Source organism: Zonotrichia albicollis, chromosome 13 (assembly GCF_047830755.1).
Source record: "Zonotrichia albicollis isolate bZonAlb1 chromosome 13, bZonAlb1.hap1, whole genome shotgun sequence".
NCBI classification, from domain to species: domain Eukaryota; kingdom Metazoa; phylum Chordata; class Aves; order Passeriformes; family Passerellidae; genus Zonotrichia; species Zonotrichia albicollis.
Window position 1 is genome coordinate 18,649,645 of NC_133831.1, and position 8,259 is coordinate 18,657,903.

Below are 8,259 nucleotides of genomic sequence, written 5' to 3' on the forward strand. Positions count from 1 at the left end.
CTGACATCTTACAATAAGCTGCTTACAAAGTGGATTTGTTGAGAAAGAATGATTTTGTTTTCCTCCTATGGGAGGAATTTATTTTGCAGTAAATTATCCAAAGTGGCAGACTCTGTTTAATTGCAGGGGAAGTTTCACTTTCCTGGATCTTTGGTTGTATCTTGTAAGTTTATTTTAGGGATGGAAAAGTACAATATTTTGCTGGTAGCAGTTGAAGGAATTTGACACACCCAGTGCCTGGTCTTGCTTTTTGGCTTGGCACACCTGCAGGATGTATTAGAGATTTTCCTGAATGTGAGCTGATGCCAAGTTTATTATTTGCATTACTGTTGGGGAAATACTGTAATGGTGATGTGTAAATACGTGTGGGGTTTTTTTGATGTTTCACCATAGCTTGCTTCAGCTGCCTGGTGCAACTGCTTGCTCTTTGTTAGAATTTCTGCAATTGAAAATTGGTTGTGTGAGTGACTTTATGAAACTGGACCTTCCTGAGTAGTTTGGTTTTGGGCTGCATGCTTGAAACAGGAGCTGGACTGGTTGAAACAATAAGGAAAACAAATTTCCAAACTGTTTTTCAGACCTGTGCTGGGTAAATGAGCTATGGAGTCTATGAATGAATGCACTTTTACAGATGGTGCTCTGATCATCAATATTATGGTCTTCAGTGGGCTTATTTGCATGCATAAATTTAAATATTTGTTTGCAGGATGTGGGCTTTAAATACTAGGGTATAGGAAGTATCCTGCATTCATATGAATAGCAAAAGCTTTAATTTGCAGTCTTAGCACAAATAGTAGCATATTCCAAGAGAGATACCTCAAATAAATTCTATGTGTTTCAGAAGGAAATATACAGAAATTATGTGACTAAAGCCCTCAAGTTTTGTGTATAATATAGCCTTAAAACTTAAGGCAACGCTAAATTCTCATTAGGAAATTGTGTATTTTTAAACTAAATTTCTTTTGGGTTTTTTGTTGCTTACAGAACTACAGAGAAAAAAGCCAAAAATGGTTTGAAATGGAATTATTTAAGATGCTTCATAGAGGCAAATTTTTACATCTTGTTCAAGTCCCCAGTTATAGTTATGGTGTGACAGACATTGAAGCCCTGGTGACTAAGAAGGTGATGAAGGTTTCCCTTTTGGAGAATTTATTGCAATGCTGCCATCTTAATGAACCTTTAGATCATCAAGTTTCATCTCAAGAAGCCAACTTTTTGAAAATGAACCAAGATATAGGTTCTGTAATTAGTAGTTTCTATAACTGAAACTTATTCGATCCCTCAGTTTTAGAATTAATTACTTCCCTTTATTCCAATTTCCTTTCAAAACAACCTGTTGTAAATAATTCTTTATAAAAGGAGAAAAAGACAAAAGTACTGCAATTACACATGCATCAGTTATTGAAAGTAGGTAGTATTTTTTTTCAAGTACTGGACTCTGCATTTGGGGATTTTTTGAGGCTTTTTGAGTGTGTTGGCTCAAGTTTCTTAATTAGTTACAAAAAGCTGCAGGTGTATTGGCAAAGACTGTTATTTAGCCTGGGAAATGTTCCAGGAGACAGTTTTGTGGGGCTTTTTCCTAATGTAAATATTTAGCTCTATTATTACCTGTAATTTTAAAGGTTCCACACTGTGTGGCTGCTGTGTCACACAGTAAACATTGCAGCTTCACTGGGATGACTGACAGAACGAATGATAACCTGAGAGTACAATCTTTACTGTGAGAGGGGATTGAACAGTTCTGAGCAACTTGCAGAAATGCCAGCTGGTGCCTGAAGGGGTGGCAGCACCATGCAGCTGCCTCTGAGCAGGGCAGAAAGTGAGCCATGCTCAGGTGCCACTCGAACTTAGTTTAAAATAGAGTACTTTGTCAAAGTTTCTGCAAACTACAAAAATGTAAAGCAGCATTCTTGCTAATCTTGCTAAAATCTAGGGATTTCAAAAAGCTCTTTCAAATAATTTTTATAGGTTATCAAAAGTGAGACTCTTGAGCATCATTAAGTTTTTATGACTCTTGCAGCCAAGCGTTTGGGTTTTTTTAAAATTTTCATAAACATTTTCCTACTACTCTGACTACTGGAATTTAATTTTCTTTTTTTTTTTTTTTTTTCTGTAAAGCACTAGGTATGGTTAACTGCTGAGCAATGAGCTTGCATTGCAATGTGCTGTACCTGTTAGGTGGCTGACTGCTGACAGGATAGGACCTTACAGCTGAGCTCTGGGAGGTTCACTTCAGTTTCAGCGTGGGTGTGAAGCTGCACCAGTAATTGAAGGTACAAGGGGTGCGATGAGCTTTGAAGATGTGCTTACAATGGCTTTTTAATGTTTTAAAAGCTGCAGTCTGTAGTAAGCCTTACTGTGGGTGATGTGCTTTTTGTTGTTCTATTTGTGCAAAGCGGGTGAGAATGGGTATAGAGACATCTATGTCTGAATGATGTCAGTTTGCAGATAACTTGCACAAAATCTAACTGTTATAAGGGTTAGACCAAGATAAGTGAATATTCACCTGAATGTATGGTCCTGCTGACTTATCAGTATGACTGCTGAGCAGACTAAATGTTGATTTACTTCAGTAATGTTTTCCAGAATCTGGTCCTAAATTTCAGTATTATTTTAATGTCTGAAACAGTATGGTAATACTTGGTTTATATTTTCTTCTATAGAACAATATTTTTTCCTCAATTGCAGATGAGTTCCCTCTGAATACAGCAAATTTTTTAACTTTTGTGTATGCAAAGTAAGCTGGGCCAGACTTTCTGTGCAGTGATTTCTACACTGTCTTAGTGTGTGAAGATGTCTCTGATATATTTACACTGCAATTGATCCTCTCTTGAGGGGTATATGAAAACACTGCAGTCAAAAATTGGACTCACAGGCTTCCTGTGAGAATAAGGCTTGATGATGTAAATCAGAATATTTCTAAAAATGTCTGTAAAATTTTAGTTACAACAACTGGGCATGCTAGGCTTGTGTAATAGTGGTGGAAAAAGCAAATTAAGCTGATTTTCTTTACATAAAGCGCAATGATGCATTTACATTTTATTCCAGTGTATTTTATTGCACGTCTCAGAGCAAAGGCAGTTCAGTTAAATATCAGTGGAAGGCTTTTTCTAGACAGAGACCTCTGGAAATTGCTTCAACCCTTTAACATTTAGAAAGCATATTTAGAGAAATGGGATGCCTCCATTTATGTGCTTGCTTTCACAGTGGTAGAAAAACAGTAAAATGTTTTCAGGATGATACCATCCCATTTTAGCTTATTCCAGTATAAGTATTAGTATTTTATTGGAGAGTCCTCCATCAATATTTAGGAAAAATAAGTTGGAAGTAATTTGCTTTATATGACTGAAAATTTTTTTCAAACCTCTGTCATTCATGTTATCCACCTTTTCATATTGCTGTTCTGTCAGCTTGCAGCCTTCTCCAGACTATTAAATCCTTAACCAACACACTCCCATCATGCATATAGCAATATGTATAAGTCAAGACTATCCCAGTGGCATTTGAGCTCTATTTTAGTACAGTTAAATACAATTTTTCCTTAGAAATAAAATGCCATTATTTGAATTTCCTCCCTGGAAAATACCTACTCTTGACTGGTTTAAAATCATCTCCTTTGACCCTAGAACATGATATATTTATTTAAATCTACTTCTAAGTCCAGTTAATCCATGGAGATTTGTATTATTGTTTATTTTTTTATTAGAAGAGCATAGCCATGCTGCAAACCTGAACCAGTGTTACTGAGGCAGTACTGTGGGGGCCAAACTTCCTGCTAGAAACCATCAATAGTAAAGAGAAAAAGAAAAATCTGGGATGGAACCTGATTTCTGAACTCAGTTGAAAATATACTCTTGGGAAAACATGATACATATGTTTATGACATACAATCTTACAAGTTTGAATAGAATTTTTATTTTGCTAAACCTCATCACTGAACCTGTCTTGGGTCCAGTTCATTTTGAAACAGTAAACCATCATGAACATTTTTTCTCTTATTGAATGAGTTGTAAAGTGACTATGAATGAACAGAAATGGTTCTAACCAAATGTTTCCCAATATACAGGTGCTGCAATTTCAGTTCTGTGTGCTCTGGCAATGAGCGACAAAATTTTTTCATTTCTCACGCTCTACTGCAGAGGCATCCTCATAAGAATCAGGTAAAATTGTTCCTCTTGTATCAGTGTTTCATTGTGCTTTGAGCTGAAAATGATCCATGCAAGGTCACAGTACTACTGTCTAAATAACATCAACCATGGTAAGATTTGTAAAATAGGACTTAGTAATAAGAAAAGCATGCCTGTTCATGTCGGCTCATTAGCTTTGCTTACTGATTTAATTTTGGTTATTTTTGTGGCATAAGAACTTGTGAACTGCAGCCATTTCACTCTACAAGCCTTGAACAAAGGTAGGTGGTAGCAGTTTTAAGATTAGATATGTTTAGGAATAGTCACAAGGGTGCTGAAGGTCAGATCAATGGCAACAATGTACCCAATAATATTTATATGGTTTACTTTGAAATAGAAAAGTTCAGTGTGTCCAATATCTTTAAGAATTTGGGGGTTATTTTTCACTTACATTGGTGGAAATCAAGACAACAGTATTGATGTCATTGGGTCTGCTGTGGCTTAAAAGCAGAACAAATGAGACACCTGTAAAAGCTCTTCAGCAGTTGAGCTCTCTTTCCCTGAAAAGTATTTCAAACAACAACCTTGTTACTTTACCTGCCCACCAAGAAATCCATTACAACAGTGTCTGTGACACCAGAACATAAAACTGGGTTAGGAATTGAGCTGTGCTCTTCCACAACCCCAAGGCATGGCATGGGCTTTGTTAGCTTTTACTGGATTGTGTCAAATTGCTCCCAGACATCAAACACCATCCTATCAACTTTGCTGTTTGCAAAATATCACTGCTACATAAAAGTTATTTGAAGTTTGATGTAATTAGAAGTGCATCAAGACAAAAAAATTGAATTTAATCTTCATATTTTCTTCACCAAAATGTGAAACTCCTGAGCAACTTAGATTATAGGTCCTCTCTAGCTGTTTGTGCTCCTGAGAGTTTCCTGCACAAGGAAAGGCCCTTCATATATTTTAATTAAAGTCCAAAGAAGAAATAAATTGTCCTTGGCATATGTCATGCTAATGAGTACTAGTTAGTTTGAAAATACATGTTCATTGGTTTTACATGATAATTCCCTTTGAACCAAAATATTGTGTTTGTACAGAAACATTTTCTGGGAGCAGTAGGGGGCATCATTTCCCTTTTGTAATTCTTCAGAGACATTAACCTCGTGCATTATGTGTGCAAACTGAATTTTCGTTTTGTTTATGGCATTAATCCTGGGGTTAAGGTTGGCCTGTGGTGAGCAATAATAAGTTTAACCTTTGACTTGGTGCAATAAGATGTAATTTATTATTTTTAGACTCTTTGTGAGTGCCACTGCCCTCACTTCTCCTTAAAATAAATTGAGACAAGTGAGCTTTAGATATCAGTGATCTTTACATGCAAGACATAAATCTAATTTACTTATTGTCTTAGCTTAGTTTTTTAACCTCTGATTATGTTTTTAAACAGTACAAACATTTTTTTTGGTTGATTTATTAATTCATTTTTATACTTCATAGAATCTTTGCTCCTTCACACAGATTTCAAACCAGTAAACATAAATCCTGGAATGTCTAAATGCATCGAAACTTTATGAAATGTGGAAGCAAAGCAAGCAAGCTACTCATATGCATAATATTTACTTGCAAAATAACTGAGATCAGGAAAACATTTAAAATTTAATTTTCAAAGGCAATTTAAAGATGATTAAACAACTAGCAGCATGTAAATAAATTGTTTCTGTAGCCCTTGCCTTGACCTATAATGTATATGTTATTTATAATTTTTCTTAATTTCAAGTGAAAGATTTTTAACTTTTTTCTTTCTTTGAAAAACACTGCACTTTAATTTGCATTGAATGTTTGGGTTGCCTTTTGGTTTGTAAGTGAAGAACAAATTTATAGCAAGTTCGTAACTCTCCACGCTCTTCAAGCAAAAAAAAAAAAAGTTTTTAATTGTGTACTGTGAGTACTTCCTCTTTATGTCCATGTGGAGAAGATGGTGACCCATCAAATATTTTGGATGGGGTGTGAGGTATATGCTGATTTCATAAGTGATTTGGTTTAGGATTGTTCAGGTAGAATGATTCAGGCTCATGGTAAGACCAGAACATTGAATCTCTCCCACATCTCAGGCTTTGTATTTTGATATTGGGACCTGTATTTATTATAGCAATAATCATATAAAAATATTTTTCAGTATTTATAGAGTGTGTGCAAGTTAAAGGGCAGAAAAACTTGAATAAAAATATAAGTCATCCTATTTTGGAAGAGTACTGCTGTTTGGAAGGATTGTAAAATAGGTTTTCCAGTCTGGAATTAATATTTTTGAATGAAAAAAGGAAGTTCAACCACATATATGAAGAAGCTCAAACAATTTATGCACTCTTCCCATGAAAGCTTATATAGAAAACATGTGTGTAATTGCATCATTTCCATGCCTGGAATCACTGTATTTGGTCTTCATAGCTCCAAGGGTTAGTTTGAAGGTAGTTTCAATCCTGCTCATAAATTTAAATATTTGACAACTGAAGAGACTCATAGTGTCTGTAGTATATGCTGGTATTTGAATTTTCTCCAGTTTGTTTGATGTGAGTTGTCTTTTGGCTGAGCTTGCTCTCAATAGAAGAGCACTGAGTGGAAGAGCTCAGCTCCTGCTGGCTTGTTACAGGTAAGAGATGTGCAGGATGTTGCAAATCCAACAGTAACAGCTGCATCTCATGACACACAATAGACAGTGATGGATTGTCAGAGTAATTACACTCCTTACAATCTTACAAGAGTAATTTTGAAAATCTTCCTGCAGCATGACTTTCACAGATATTCTTTGTAATTTCCCTTAAGTTTTAATTGTTTTGGATAATGAACATGTAATAGTAAGAATTGAAGACACCATCATTTATGCTAGTTTCATACACTGCAGCTGTGTTGAGTAGAACGTGTTTAAATGTGAGTTGAGGGGGAAGAAATTGTTCTAGTGACACAGAAGAAGGAAAGAAGAAAGGAAGTGCTTTTTGTTTTTTCAAATGTCACACATATGACATTAAAAAAGGCAATTTATTTTTTAATAGTGGGCTGTTGTATTTGAGAACACAGAAGCTGTGTGAGAGCTGAAGGGTGTGCTCCTTGTTTGTGAACCAATAAAATGCATTGCACTAAGCTGTTATTCATACTGCAACAAACCATATCAAATATTTGCAATAAATACCAAATTCTAAGATTGGTAATCCTTCTCACAGGGTTAGAACATCAAGGGATGGTAACTTCCACTTGTGGCAAAAGTGTGTTTTTCAGCTAGTGATAATAATCTGTCACTTGGAGTTTGATCAGTTTTTAAAAAGGTTCTCTTTCTGTGCACCAGCTATCCCCCCCTGAATTTGGAATATCTGATGTTGTTATCAGAACTGTTGTGTCTGGAAAGTCCAATCTAGAGGCTTAAAATCTCCAGTGAGGGATAAAAAAAGTGAGGATACTGCATGTCACTTAAGTGCATTATCCTGCCCCTGTAAGTGGTACAGTTAAGAGGTATATACTGTAAAATGTCAAAATTCCCAGTTTACAGCCATCCTCAGGATAAGTCAAGAGGCCTTTTTCTCAGTCCTTTTTGCAGTTGTTAATATTTAATGTGCAGTTATGATAAAACAATATAGGAAAAAATCCCACAGATATTTCCTCTGACTGCTGTGAGCAGATCACCCTGAGTGCAGGTGCAGGCCCGTGCAGGACACCAGGGGATTGTGCCCAGTCACCCTGGGTTTATGAAAGACAGCTCCTGCTTGAGTAACTTGATCTCCTTCTGTGACAAGGTGACCACTTAGTACATGAGGGTAAGGCTGTGGATATTGCCTTCCTGGGCTTAAGCAAAGCATTGGACACAGTTTCCCACAGCATTGTCCTGGAGAAACTGGCTGCTCGTGGCTTGGATGGGCGCCCTGTTTGCTGGGTAAAAACTGACTGCAGTGTTGGGACCACTCCTGTTTGATATCTGTATCAAAGATCTGGGCAAGGGCTTCAAGTGCACCATCAGTGTCCTTGCAGGTGACACCACGCTGGGCAGCAGTGCTGGTCTGCTGGAGGGTAGGAAGGCTCTGCAGTGGGACAGGCTGGACCAATGGGCCAAGGCCAATGGTCTGAGGTTCAATAAGTCCAC